The sequence below is a fragment of the Schistocerca americana genome, chromosome 2, assembly GCF_021461395.2.
Source record: "Schistocerca americana isolate TAMUIC-IGC-003095 chromosome 2, iqSchAmer2.1, whole genome shotgun sequence".
NCBI lineage: Eukaryota > Metazoa > Arthropoda > Insecta > Orthoptera > Acrididae > Schistocerca > Schistocerca americana.
Window position 1 is genome coordinate 1,091,811,449 of NC_060120.1, and position 14,528 is coordinate 1,091,825,976.

A 14,528-nucleotide genomic window follows, 5' to 3' on the forward strand; every position below is an offset into this window, starting at 1 on the left:
CTTTCTTATTGACGATGAAACACAGAAATTGCATCCGAATGTAATACAAAAGGCACAATGCCGACTTAAGTACAAGTGGACAGACACTCTCACTTTCTATGGTTTGAACCTCTCCTGTGAGTCCAGTTTTAGATTTCGATGCTTCACTTCAGGTTTACTGTATCCCTAGGACCTTCTTATTGACGATGAAACACAGAAATGGCATCTGAAATTAATACAAAAGGCACAATGCAGATTTAAGTACAAGAGGACTGACACTCTCACTTTCTATGTTTTGAACCTCTCCTGTGAGTCCAGTTTTAGATTCCGATGCTTCACTTCAGGGTTACTGTATCCCTTGGACCTTCTTATTGACGATAAAACACAGAAATTGCATCCGAATTTAATACAAAAGGCACAATGCCGACTTAAGTACAGGAGGATTAACACTCTAACTTTCTATGATTTGAACCTATCCTGTGAGTCCAGTTTTAGATTCCGATGTTTCACTTCAGGTTTACTGTGTACCTCGGAACTTCTCATTGACGATGAAACACAGAAATTCCATCGGAATTAAATTCAAAAGGCATATTGCCGACTCAAGTACTAGAGGACTGACACTCTAACTTTCTATGATTTGAACCTCTCCTGTGAGTCCAGTTTCAGATTTCGATGCTTCACTTCAGGTTTACTGTATACCTTGGACATTTTTATTGACGATGAGACACAGAAATTGCATCCGAATTTAATACAAATGGCACAAAGCCGACTTAAGAACAAGGGGACTAACACTCTCACTTTCTATGGTTTGAACTTCTCCTGTCAGTTCAGTTTCAGATTCCGATGCTTCACTTCAGGTTTACTGTATCACTTGGACCTTCTTATTGACGATGAAACACAGAAATTGCATCCGAATTTAATACAAAAGGCACAATGCCGACTTAAGTACAAGTGGTCTGACACTCTCACTTTCTATGATTTGAACCTCTCCTGTGAGTCCAGTTTTAGACTCCGATGCTTCACTTTAGGGTTACTGTATTCCCTGGACCTTCTTATTGACGATGAAACACAGAAATTGCATCCGAATTTAATACAAAATGCACAATGCCGACATAAGTACCAGTGGACTGACACTCTCACTTTCTATGATTTGAACCTCTCCTGTAAGTCAAGTTTTAGATTCCGATGTTTCACTTCAGGTTTACTGTATACCTTGGACCTTCTTATTGACGATGAAACACAGAAATTGCATCCGAAATTAATACAAAATGCACAATGCCGACATAAGTACCAGTGGACTGACACTCTCACTTTCTATGATTTGAACCTCTCCTGTAAGTCAAGTTTCAGATTCCGATGTTTCACTTCAGGTTTACTGTGTACCTTGGACCTTCTTATTGACGATGAAACACAGAAATTGCATCCGAATTTAACACAAAAGGCACAATGTCGACTTAAGTACAAGAGGACTGACACTCTCACTTTCTATGTTTTGAACCTCTCCTGTGAGTCCAGTTTTAGATACCGATGCTTCACTTCAGGTTTACTGTATCCCTAGGACCTTCTTATTGACGATGAAACACAGAAATGGCATCTGAATTTAATACAAAAGGCACAATGCAGATTTAAGTACAAGAGGACTGACACTCTCACTTTCTATGTTTTGAACCTCTCCTGTGAGTCCAGTTTTAGATTCCGATGCTTCACTTCAGGGTTACTGTATCCCTTGGACCTTCTTATTGACGATAAAACACAGAAATTGCATCCGAATTTAATACAAAAGGCACAATGCCGACTTAAGTACAGGAGGATTAACACTCTAACTTTCTATGATTTGAACCTATCCTGTGAGTCCAGTTTTAGATTCCGATGTTTCACTTCAGGTTTACTGTGTACCTCGGAACTTCTCATTGACGATGAAACACAGAAATTCCATCGGAATTAAATTCAAAAGGCATATTGCCGACTCAAGTACTAGAGGACTGACACTCTAACTTTCTATGATTTGAACCTCTCCTGTGAGTCCAGTTTCAGATTTCGATGCTTCACTTCAGGTTTACTGTATACCTTGGACATTTTTATTGACGATGAGACACAGAAATTGCATCCGAATTTAATACAAATGGCACAAAGCCGACTTAAGAACAAGGGGACTAACACTCTCACTTTCTATGGTTTGAACTTCTCCTGTCAGTTCAGTTTCAGATTCCGATGCTTCACTTCAGGTTTACTGTATCACTTGGACCTTCTTATTGACGATGAAACACAGAAATTGCATCCGAATTTAATACAAAGGCACAATGCCGACTTAAGTACAAGTGGTCTGACACTCTCACTTTCTATGATTTGAACCTCTCCTGTGAGTCCAGTTTTAGACTCCGATGCTTCACTTTAGGGTTACTGTATTCCCTGGACCTTCTTATTGACGATGAAACACAGAAATTGCATCCGAATTTAATACAAAATGCACAATGCCGACATAAGTACCAGTGGACTGACACTCTCACTTTCTATGATTTGAACCTCTCCTGTAAGTCAAGTTTTAGATTCCGATGTTTCACTTCAGGTTTACTGTATACCTTGGACCTTCTTATTGACGATGAAACACAGAAATTGCATCCGAAATTAATACAAAATGCACAATGCCGACATAAGTACCAGTGGACTGACACTCTCACTTTCTATGATTTGAACCTCTCCTGTAAGTCAAGTTTCAGATTCCGATGTTTCACTTCAGGTTTACTGTGTACCTTGGACCTTCTTATTGACGATGAAACACAGAAATTGCATCCGAATTTAACACAAAAGGCACAATGTCGACTTAAGTACAAGAGGACTGACACTCTCACTTTCTATGTTTTGAACCTCTCCTGTGAGTCCAGTTTTAGATACCGATGCTTCACTTCAGGTTTACTGTATACCTCGGAACTTCTTATTGACGATGAAACACAGAAATTGCATCGAATTAAATTCAAAAGGCACAATGCCGACTTAGGTACAAGAGGACTGTCACTTTAACTTTCTATGATTTGAACCTCTCCTGTGAGTCCAGTTTTAGATTCCGATGCTTCACTTCAGGTTTACCGTATCCCTTGGACCATCTTATTGACGATGAAACATAGAAATTGCAGCCGAAATTAAAACAAGAGGCATAATGCCGACTTAAGAACAAGAGGACTGACACTCTCACTTTCTATGATTTGAAACTCTCCTGTGAGTTCAGTTTTAGATTCCGATGCTTCACTTCAGGTTTACTGTATACCTTGGACCTTCTTATTGACGATGAAACACAGAAATTGCATCCGAAATTAATACAAAAAGCACCATGCCGACTTAAGTACAAGAGGACTGACACTCTAACTTTCTATGATTTGAACCTCTGCTGTGAGTCCAGTTTTAGATTTCGATGCTTCACTTCAGGTTAACTGTATACCTTGGACCTTCTTATTGACGATGAAACACAGAAATTGCATCCGAATTTAATACAAAAGCACAATGCCGACTTAAGTACAAGAGGACTGACACTCTCACTTTCTATGTTTTGAACCTCTCCTGTGAGTCCAGTTTTAGATACCGATGCTTCACTTCAGGTTTACTGTATACCTCGGAACTTCTTATTGATGATGAAACACAGAAATTGTATCGGAATTAAATTCAAAAGGCACAATGCCGACTTAGGTACAAGAGGACTGACACTTTAACTTTCTATGATTTGAACCTCTCCTGTGAGTCCAGTTTTAGATTCCGATGCTTCATTTCCGGTTTACTGTATACCTTTGACCTTCCTATTGACGATGAAGCACAGAAATTGCATCCGAAATTAATACAAAAGGCACAATGCCGACTTCAGTACAAGAGGACTGACACTCTCACTATCTATGATTTCAACCTCTCCTGTGAGTCCAGTTTTAGATTCCGATACTTCACTTCAGGTTTACTGTATCCCTTGGACCTTCTTATTGACGATGAGACACAGAAATTGCATCCAAAATTAATACAAATGGCACAATGCTGACTTAAGTACAAGAGGACTGACACTCTCACTTTCTATGATTTGAACCCCTCCTGTGAGTCCAGTTATAGATTCCGACGCTACACTTCAGGCTTACTGTATCCCTTGGACCTTCTTATTGACGATGAAACACAGAAATTGCATTCGAATTTAATACAAAAGGCACAATGCCGACTTAAGTACAAGTGGACTGACACTCTCACTTTCTATGATTTGAACCTCTCCTGTGAGTCCAGTTTTAGATTTCGATGCGTCACTTCAGGTTTACTGTATCCCTAGGACCTTCTTATTGACGATGAAACACAGAAATGGCATCTGAATTTAATACAAAAGGCACAATGCAGATTTAAGTACAAGAGGACTGACACTCTCACTTTCTATGTTTTGAACCTCTCCTGTGAGCCCAGTTTTAGATTCCGATGCTTCACTTCAGGGTTACTGTATCCCTTGGACCTTCTTATTGACGATAAAACACAGAAATTGCATCCGAATTTAATACAAAAGGCACAATGCCGACTTAAGTACAGGAGGACTAACACTCTAACTTTCTATGATTTGAACGTATCCTGTGAGTCCAGTTTTAGATTCCGATGTTTCACTTCAGGTTTACTGTGTAATTCGGAACTTCTTATTGACGATGGAAACACAGAAATTCCATCGGAATTAAATTCAAAAGGCATAATGCCGACTCAAGTACTAGAGGACTGACACTCTAACTTTCTATGATTTGAACCTCTCCTGTGAGTCCAGTTTCAGATTTCGATGCTTCACTTCAGGTTTACTGTATACCTTGGACCATTTTATTGACGATGAGACACAGAAATTGCATCCGAATTTAATACAAATGGCACAATGCCGAATAAGGAACAAGAGGACTGACACTCTCACTTTCTATGATTTGAACTTCTCCTGTGAGTTCAGTTTCAGATTCCGATGCTTCACTTCAGGTTTACTGTATCACTTGGACCTTCTTATTGACGATGAAACACAGAAATTGCATCCGAATTTAATACAAAAGGCACAATGCCGACTTAAGTACATGTGGTCTGACACTCTCACTTTCTATGATTTGAACCTCTCCTGTGAGTCCAGTTTTAGATTCCGATGCTTCACTTTAGGGTTACTGTATTCCCTGGACCTTCTTATTGACGATGAAACACAGAAAATGCATCCGAATTTAATACAAAATGCACAATGCCGACATAAGTACCAGTGGACTGACACTCTCACTTTCTATGATTTGAACCTCTCCTGTAAGTCAAGTTTTAGATTCCGATGTTTCACTTCAGGTTTACTGTATACCTTGGACCTTCTTATTGACGATGAAACACAGATATTGCATCCAAAATTAATACAAAATGCACAATGCCGACATAAGTACCAGTGGACTGACACTCTCACTTTCTATGATTTGAACCTCTCAACTAAGTCAAGTTTTAGATTCCGATGTTTCACTTCAGGTTTACTGTGTACCTTGGACCTTCTTATTGACGATGAAACACAGAAATTGCATCCGAATTTAATACAAAATTCACAATGCCGACTTAAGTACAAGAGGACTGACACTCTAACTTTCTATGATTTGAACCTCTGCTGTGAGTCCAGTTTTAGATTTCGATGCTTCACTTCAGGTTAACTGTATACCTTGGACCTTCTTATTGACGATGAAACACAGAAATTGCAACCGAATTTAATACAAAAGGCACAATTCCGACTTAAGTACAAGAGGACTGACACTCTAACTTTCCATGATTTGAACCTCTGCTGGGAGTCCAGTTTTAGATTCCGATGCTTCACTTCAGGTTTACTGTGTAACTTGGACCTTCTTCTTGACGATGAAACACAGAAATTGCATTCGAATTTAATACAAATCGCACAAAGCCGACTTGAGTACAAGGGAACTGACACTCTCACTTTCTATGATTTGAACCGCGCCTGTGAGTCCTGTTTTAGATTCCGATGCTTCACTTCAGGTTTACTGTATACCTCGGAACTTCTTATTGACGATGAAACACAGAAATTGCATCGGAATTAAAGTCAAAAGGCACAATGCCGACTTAAGTACAAGAGGACTGAAACTCTAACTCTCTAACATTTGACCCTCTCCTGTGAGTCCAGTTTTAGATTCCGATGCTTCACTTCAGGTTTACTGTATCCCTTGGACCTTCTTATTGACGATGAAGCACAGATATTGCATCCGAATTTAATACAAAAGTCACAATGCCGACATAAGTACAAGAGGACTGACACTGTAACTTATTATGATTTGAACCTCTCCTGTGAGTCCAGTTTTAGATTCCGATGCTTCACTTCAGGTTGACTGTATCCCTTGGACCTTCTTATTGACGATGAAACACAGAAATTGCATCGGAATTTAATACAAAAGGCACAATGCCGACTTAAGAACAAGAGGACTGACACTCTCAATTTCTATGTTTTGAACCTCTCCTGTGAGTCCAGTTTTAGATTCCGATGCTTCACTTTAGGTTTACTGTGTACCTTGGACCTTCTTATTGACGATGAAACACAGAAATTGATTCCGAATTTAATACAAAAGGCTCAATGCCGACTTATGTACAAGAGGACTGACACTCTCACTTTCTATGATTTGAACCTTCCCTGTGAGTCCAGTTTTAGATTCCGATGCTTCACTTCAGAATTACTGTATACCTTGGACCTCCTTATTGACGATAAAACACAGAAATTGCATCCGAATTTAATACAAAAGGAACAATACCGACTAAGTACAAGAGGACTGACACTCTCACTTTCTATGATTTGAACCTCTCCTGTGAGTCCAGTTTTAGATTCCGATGATTCACTTCTGGTTTACTGTATCCTGTGGACCTTCTTATTGTCGATGAAACACAGAAATTGCATCCGAATTTAATACAAAATGGACAATGCCGACATAAGTACCAGTGGACTGACACTCTCACTTTCTATGATTTCAACCTCTCCTGTATGTCAAATTTTAGATTCCGATGTTTCACTTCAGGTTTACTGTATACCTCGGAACTTCTTATTGACGATGAAACACAGAAATTGCATCGGAATTAAATTCAAAAGGCACAATGCCGACTTAGGTACAAGGGGACTGACACTTTAACTTTCTATGATTTGAACCTCTCCTGTCAGTCCAGTTTTAGATTCCGATGCTTCACTTCAGGTTTACCGTATCCCTTGGACCATCTTATTGACGATGAAACACAGAAATTGCAGCCAAAATTAAAACAAGAGGCACAATGCCAACTTAAGTACAAGAGGACTGACACTCTCACTTTCTATGATTTGAAACTCTCCTGTGAGTCCAGTTTTAGATTCCGATGCTTCACTTCAGGTTTACTGTATACCTTGGACCTTCTTATTGACGATGAAGCACAGAAAATGCATCCGAAATTAATACAAAAAGCACAATGCCGACTTATGTACAAGACGACTGACACTCTAACATTCTATGATTTGAACCTCTGCTGTGAGTCCAGTTTTAGATTTCGATGCTTCACTTCAGGTTAACTGTATACCTTGGACCTTCTTATTGACGATGAAACACAGAAATTGCATCCGAATTTAATACAAAAGGCACAATTCCGACTTAAGTACAAGAGGACTGACACTCTAACTTTCTATGATTTGAACCTCTCCTGTGAGTCCAGTTTTAGATTCCGATGCTTCACTTCAGGTTTACTGTATCCCTTGGACCTTCTTATTGACGATGAAACACAGAAATTGCATCCGAATTTAATACAAAAGGCACAATGCCGACTTAAGGACAAGAGGACTGACACTCTCACTTTCTATGAATTGAACCTCTCCTGTGAGTCCAGTTTTAGATTCCGATGCTTCACTTCAGGTTTCCTTTATACCTTGGACCTTGTTATTGACGATGAAACCCAGAAATTGCATCCGAATTTAATACAAAAGGCACAATGCCGACTTAAGTACGAGAGGACAGACACTCTAACTTTCTATGATTTGAACCTCCCCTGTGAGTCCAGTTTTAGTTTCCGAAGCTTCACTTCAGGTTTACTGTATACCTTGGACATTCTTATTGACGATGAAACACAGAAATTGCATCGGAATTAAATTCAAAAGGCACAATGCCTACTTATGAACAAGAGGACTGACACTCTAACTTTCTATGATTTGAACCTCTCCAGTGAGCCCAGTTTTAGGCTTTGATGCTTCACTTCAGGTTTACTGTGTACCTTGGACCTTCTTATTGACGATGAGGCACAGATAATGCATCGCAATTAAGTTCAAAAGGCACAATGCCGTCTTAAGTACAAGAGGACTGACACTCTAACTTTCTATGGTATGACCCACTCCTGTGAGTCCAGTTTTAGATTCCGATGCTTCACTTCAGGTTTACTGTATCCCTTGGACCTTCTTATTGACGATGAAACACAGATATTGCATCCGAATTTAATACAAAAGGCACAATGCCGACATAAGTACAAGAGGACTGACACTGTAACTTTCTATGATTTGAACCTCTCCTGTGAGTCCAGTTTTAGATTCCGATGCTTCACTTGAGGTTTACTGTATCCCTTGGACCTTCTTATTGACGATGAAACACAGAAATTGTATCGGAATTTAATACAAAAGGCACAATGCCGACTTAAGAACAAGAGGACTGACACTCTCACTTTCTATGTTTTGAACCTCTCCTGTGAGTCCAGTTTTAGATTCCGATGCTTCACTTTAGGTTTACTGTGTACCTTGGACCTTCTTATTGACGATGAAACACAGAAATTGATTCCGAATTTAATACAAAAGGCACAATGCCGACTTAAGTACAAGAGGACTGACGCTCTAATTTTCTATGATTTGAACCTCTCCTGTGAGTCCTGTTTTAGATTCCGATGCTTCACTTCAGAATTACTGTATACCTCGGAACTTCTTATTGACGATGAAACACAGAAATTGCATCGGAATTAAAGTCAAAAGGCACAATGCCGACTTAAGTACAAGAGGACTGAAACTCTAACTCTCTAAGATTTGAGCCTCTCCTGTGAGTCCAGTTTTAGTTTCCGATGCTTCACTTCAGGTTTACTATCTCCCTTGGACCTTCTTCTTGACGATGAAACACAGAAATTGCATTCGAATTTAATACAAATCGCACAAAGCCGACTTAAGTACAAGGGAACTGACACTCTCACTTTCTATGATTTGAACCGCGCCTGTGAGTCCTGTTTTAGATTCCGATGCTCCTCTTCAGGGTTACTGTATCCCTTGGACCTTCTTATTGACGACGAAACACAGAAATTGCATCTGAATTTAATACAAAAAGCACAATGCCGACTTAAGTACAAGATAACTGACACTCTCACTTTCTATGTTTTGAACCTCTCCTGTGAGTCCAGTTTTAGATTTCGATGTTTCACTTCAGGTTTACTGTGTGCCTAGTACCTTCTTATTGACGATGAAACAAAGAAAATGCTTCCGAATTTAATACAAAGGGCACATTGCCGACTTAAGTACAAGAAGAAAGACACAAGAGGACTGACACTCTCACTTTCTATGATTTGAACCTCTCCTGTGAGTCCAGTTTTAGATTCCGATGATTCACTTCTGGTTTACTGTATCCCGTGGACCTTCTTATTGTCGATGAAACACAGAAATTGCATCCGAATTTAATGCAAAAGGCACAATGCCGACTTAAGTACCAGTGGACTGACACTCTCACTTTCTATGATTTGAACCTCACCTGTGAGTCCAGTTTTAGATTCCGATGTTTCACTTCAGGTTTACTGTTTACCTTGGACCTTCATATTGACGATGAAACACAGAAATTGCATCGGAATTAAATTCAAAAAGCATAATGCTGACTCAAGTACTAGAGGACTGACACTCTAACTTTCTATGTTTTGAACCTGTCCTGTGAGTCCAGTTTTTGATTCCGATGCTTCACTTCAGGTTTACCGTATCCCTTGGACCATCTTATTGACGATGAAACACTGAAATTGCAGCCGAAATTAATACAAAAGGCACAATGCCGACATAAGTACAAGAGGACTGACACTCTCACTTTCTGTGATTTGAAACTCTCCTGTGAGTCCAGTTTTAGATTCCGATGCTTCACTTCAGGTTTACTGTATACCTTGGACCTTCTTATTGACGATGAAACACAGAAATTGCATCCGAATTTAATACAAATCGCACAAAGCCGACTTAAGTACAAGGGAACTGACACTCTCACTTTCTATGATTTGAACCGCGCCTGTGAGTCCTGTTTTAGATTCCGATGCTTCACTTCAGGTTTACTGTATATCTCGGAACTTCTTATTGACGGTGAAACACAGAAATTGCATCGGAATTTAATACAAAAGGCACAATGCCGACTTAAGAACAAGAGGACTGAAACTCTCACTTTCTATGTTTTGAACCTCTCCTGTGAGTCCAGTTTTAGATTCCGATGCTTCACTTTAGGTTTACTGTGTACCTTGGACCTTCTTATTGACGATGAAACACAGAAATTGATTCCGAATTTAATACAAAAGGCACAATGCCGACTGAAGTACAAGAGGACTGACGCTCTAATTTTCTATGATTTGAACCTCTCCTGTGAGTCCTGTTTTAGATTCCGATGCTTCACTTCAGGTTTACTGTATACCTCGGAACTTCTTATTGACGATGAAACACAGAAATTGCATCGGAATTAAAGTCAAAAGGCACAATGCCGACTTAAGTACAAGAGGACTGAAACTCTAACTCTCTAAGATTTGAACCTCTCCTGTGAGTCCAGTTTTAGTTTCCGATGCTTCACTTCAGGTTTACTATCTCCCTTGGACCTTCTTCTTGACGATGAAACACAGAAATTGCATTCGAATTTAATACAAATCGCACAAAGCCGACTTAAGTACAAGGGAACTGACACTCTCACTTTCTATGATTTGAACCGCGCCTGTGAGTCCTGTTTTAGATTCCGATGCTCCTCTTCAGGGTTACTGTATCCCTTGGACCTTCTTATTGACGACGAAACACAGAAATTGCATCTGAATTTAATACAAAAAGCACAATGCCGACTTAAGTACAAGATAACTGACACTCTCACTTTCTATGTTTTGAACCTCACCTGTGAGTCCAGTTTTAGATTCCGATGTTTCACTTCAGGCTTACTGTTTACCTTGGACCTTCATATTGACGATGAAACACAGAAATTTCATCGGAATTAAATTCAAAAACATAATGCTGACTCAAGTACTAGAGGACTGACACTCTAACTTTCTATGATTTGAACCTGTCCTGTGAGTCCAGTTTTTGATTCCGATGCTTCACTTCAGGTTTACCGTATCCCTTGGACCATCTTATTGACGATGAAACACTGAAATTGCAGCCGAAATTAATACAAAAGGCACAATGCCGACATAAGTACAAGAGGACTGACACTCTCACTTTCTATGATTTGAAACTCTCCTGTGAGTCCAGTTTTAGATTCCGATGCTTCACTTCAGGTTTACTGTATACCTTGGACCTTCTTATTGACGATGAAACACAGAAATTGCATCCGAATTTAATACAAAAGGCACAATGCCGACTTAAGAACAAGAGGACTGACACTCTCACTTTCTGTGATGTGAACCTCTCCTGTGAGTCCAGTTTTAGATTCCGATGCTTCACTTCAGGTTTCTTTTATACCTTGGACCTTGTTATTGACGATGAAACACAGAAATTGCATCCGAATTTAATACAAAAGGCACAATGCCGACATAAGTACAAGAGGAAAGACACTCTAAATTTCTATGATTTGAACCTCTCCTGTGACTCCAGTTTTAGATTCCGATGCTTCACTTCAGGTTTCCTTTATACATTGGACCTTCTTTTTGACGAAGAAACACAGAAATTGCATCTGAATTTAATACAAAGGGCTCAATGCCGACTTAAGTACAAGAGGACTGACACTCTCACTTTCTATGATTTGAACCTTCCCTGTGAGTCCAGTTTTAGATTCCGATGCTTCACTTCAGAATTACTGTATACCTTGGACCTTCTTATTGACGATGAAACACAGAAATTGCATCCGAATTTAATACAAAAGGCACAATGCCGACTTAAGTACAAGAGAACTGGCACTCTAACTTTCTATGATTTGAACCTGTCCTGTGAGTCCAGTTTTAGATTCCGGTGCTTCATTTCCGGTTTACTGTATACCTTTGACTTCCTATTGACGATGAAACACAGAAATTGCATCCGAAATTAATACAAAAGGCACAATGCCAACTTCAGTACAAGGGGACTGACACTCTCACTATCTATGATTTGAACCTCTCCTGTGAGTCCAGTTTTAGATTCCGATGCTTCACTTCAGGTTTACTGTATCCCTTGGACCCTTTTATTGAGGATGAAACACAGAAATTGCATCCGAAATTAATACAAATGGCACAATGCTGACTTAAGTACAAGAGGACTGACACTCTCACTTTCTATGATTTGAACCCCTCATGTGAGTCCAGTTATAAATTCCGATGCTACACTTCAGGCTTACTGTATCCCTTGGACCTTCTTATTCACGATGAAACACAGAAATTGCATTCGAATTAAATACAAAAGGCACAATGCCGACTTAAGTCCAAGAGGACTGACACTTTCACATTCCATGATTTGAACCTCTCCTGTGAGTACAGTTTTAAATTCCGATGCTTAACTTCAGTGATAAAGTATCCCTTGGACCTTTCTTATTGACGATGTAACACAGAAATTGCATCCGAATGTAATACAAAAGGCACAATGCCGACTTAAGTACAAGTGGACTGACACTCTCACTTTCTATGATTTGAACCTCTCCTGTGAGTCCAGTTTTAGATTTCGATGCTTCACTTCAGGTTTACTGTATCCCTAGGACCTTCTTATTGACTATGAAACACAGAAATGGCATTTGAATTTAATACAAAAGGCACAATGCCGTCTTAAGTACAAGAGGACTGACACTCTCACTTTCTATGTTTTGAACCTCTCCTGTGAGTCCAGTTTTAGATTCCGATGCTTCACTTCAGGGTTACTGTATCCCTTGGACCTTCTTATTGACGATGAAACACAGAAATTGCATCCGAATTTAATACAAAAGGCACAATGCCGACTTAAGTACAGGATTACTAACACTCTAACTTTCTATGATTTGAACCTCTCCTGTGAGTCCAGTTTTAGATTCCGATGCTTCACTTCAGGTTTACTGAGACCCTTGAACCTTCTTATTAACGATGAAACACAGAAATTGCATCCGAATTAAATACAAAAGGCACAATGCCGACTTAGCACAAGAGGACTGACACTCTAACTTTCTATGATTTTAACCTCTCCTGTGAGTCCAGTTTTAGATTCCGATGATTCACTTCTGGTTTACTGTATCCCGTGGACCTTCTTATTGTCGATGAAACACAGAAATTGCATCGGAATTTAATGCAAAAGGCACAATGCCGACTTAAGTACCAGTGGACTGACACTCTCACTTTCTATGTTTTGAATCTCACCTGTGAGTCCAGTTTTAGATTCCGATGTTTCACTTCAGGTTTACTGTTTACCTCGGACCTTCATATTGACGATGAAACACAGAAATTGCATCCGAATTTAATACAAATCCCACAATGCCGACTTAAGTACAAGAGAACTGACACACTCACTTTCTATGATTTGAACCGCGCCTGTGAGTCCAGTTTTAGATTCCGATGCTTCTCTTCAGGGTTACTGTATCCCTTGGACGTTCTTATTGACGACGAAACACAAAAATTGCATCCGAATTTAATACAAAAGGCACAATGCTTACTTAAGTACAAGAGGACTGACACTCTCACATTCTATGCTTTGAACCTCTCCTGTGAGCCCTGTTTTAGATTTCGATGCTTCTCTTCAGGTTTACTGTATCCCTTGAACCTTCTTATTGACGATGAAACACAGGAATTACATCTGAATTTAATACAAAAGGCACAATGCCGACTTAAGTACAAGATAACTGACACTCTCACTTTCTATGCTTTGAACCTCTCCTGTGAGTCCAGTTTTAGATTCCGATGCTTCACTTCAGAATTACTGTATACCTTGGACCTTCTTATTGACGATGAAACACAGAAATTGCATCCGAATTTAATACAAAAGGCACAATGCCGACTTAAGTACGAGAGAACTGACACTCTAACTTTCTATGATTTGAACCTGACCTGTGAGTCCAGTTTTAGATTCCGGTGCTTCATTTCCGGTTTACTGTATACCTTTGACTTCCTATTGACGATGAAACACAGAAATTGCATCCGAAATTAATACAAAAGGCACAATGCCGACTTCAGTACAAGAGGACTGACACTCTCACTATCTATGATTTGAACCTCTCCTGTGAGTCCAGTTTTAGATTCCGATGCTTCACTTCAGGTTTACTGTATCCCTTGGACCCTCTTATTGAGGATGAAACACAGAAATTGCATCCGAAATTAATACAAATGGCACAATGCTGACTTAAGTACAAGAGGACTGACACTCTCACTTTCTATGATTTGAACCCCTCATGTGAGTCCAGTTATAAATTCCGATGCTACACTTCAGGCTT